Raw genomic sequence first — 1793 nt, forward strand, 5'->3', positions numbered from 1 at the left:
TGAATTGCAACGTGAGGAATGTGCAATAAGAGGCACCATCGAAAGTCAAGAAGATGAGGATGTTACAAACTTGTTACGGCGCGTCATGCGCTCGAACACGCTGAGGAGTGGAAGCATGCTTAGCGTTGATGTGGCTGGTATTTGTGCAAGCTCAGATGATAAGATTGTTCTTGATTCTGAGCAACGTGCGAATACGGTTTTGACGACCGTGCTCCATGAACTGAGCACTACCAGGGAGCCGCTTGAAGGTGCTGGCAAATCACTGTTTGGCGCGAGTGACAGGAGTGGTTGTGATATATCAATTTCCACTACCACGGGCGCTGAAGCGATTCGTTACTCTGCTGCTCTCGAACACCGCGTCACCACCCCACTCCGTGTTGCAGACGTAGCTGACCAGCATGAATTACCCGCTGTCCAGGCGACGTATCCGACTGCTGAACCAACCAAGGGTTATGTGTGGACCGAAGACCAATCGAACCAAGTTGTTTCTTCTTACAGTGATATGGTCTCTTGTGTTGAGGAACAGTGCTACATTTCTTTATTCAAACTTGTTCAAAGAGAAGCACGAAATCGGTGGCACAATGAACGAGCTGAGTATTACGCGAGGAATGAAATGCGGTGGGACGAGCTGAACTGTTATCGATCACTGGTGCAATGGCCACCCAGTCTATCCTTGTGTTTTGAAGAATATGCGGGTGATGTTGCGGAGTCCGGAGGTGGTCATTGTGAAATTGAAGCGAATAACACCGCTCTGTTTAAGGATGAGGCACGCGCTACTGAACCGTACACTGACGCTTCACTGTTGTGCAAGCGGCCACATCGCAATGAACCCGCTTTATTAATGGTGAAAGATGTCACTGAGCCACTGGAAGACCCGGTACCTGCGGAATATCAGGCGAACGAGCAGAACACTGGCTCCCTGGTGACTTTTGATGAAGCTGAACACCCAAAACAGCATGAGAAAGCTGTTGTTTGGTCAATCAACATTACGGATGGACGGTGCAGCACTCCCCCGCATCTTCGTGACCGGCCGTGGGCCCCTCTGCTTATGCGCAAGTCGGCTGTTCAGGGTTCGATTGCCAATGATAGCGATTTCACGGGCTACAATGTCAAGCGCAGGAAAAAGGTTCGAGGTACAGAGTGTGCAGGAACGGCGACGCACGGCGCTGCCTCCGCATCAGGGGAAGCGAGATTTGTTACGTTGAGCCGTTCCAATCCCTGTGGGAGTCTGCAGGTTTGTCAAAAAGCACGTCAGCAGGGTAACACAGCGGCACCGATCGGTTATGCAGAAATCTACAAACTTCATCTTCGGAAACAGAGAGCCCAATCATTGAGGGGTGCACAGCACCTTCAACCTTTTTACAGCAAAGTGACTGTTTCATTCCTGGAGTCGGCAGAGTGGCGCTACCAGAAAATGTACGTCGACAATTACCTATTTCCCTCACTAAGCCCAATGAGAGGTGCGCCACGCGTACGAAAGTGTGCTGATGGTGTTTGTAGTGAAGTCGAACGTGCCGCGAGCATCTGGGACTTGGCGGGTTACTAGAAAGTGCATGGTGGCCTGCTGACTTTTTAGTCCACGTGTGCATGCGTTTGTGATAGTGGGTGTTGCGAGGGTTGTGCTACTTAATGGAACCCGTAGAACTTCACCATGGTACTGTTGGCATTCATGTCTCTGTCCGTGGGCGGAGCATCTCGTCCTGGTGCTTCCTCGTAATATGGACAGGGTTGTTAGAAGGACAGGTAGATGAAAATAAACAGTAGGATAGATTGTGAAAAACGTTAGATGTTGA

The sequence above is a fragment of the Trypanosoma equiperdum genome (genome assembly GCF_001457755.1).
Source record: "Trypanosoma equiperdum strain OVI genome assembly, contig: ctg_930, whole genome shotgun sequence".
NCBI lineage: Eukaryota > Euglenozoa > Kinetoplastea > Trypanosomatida > Trypanosomatidae > Trypanosoma > Trypanosoma equiperdum.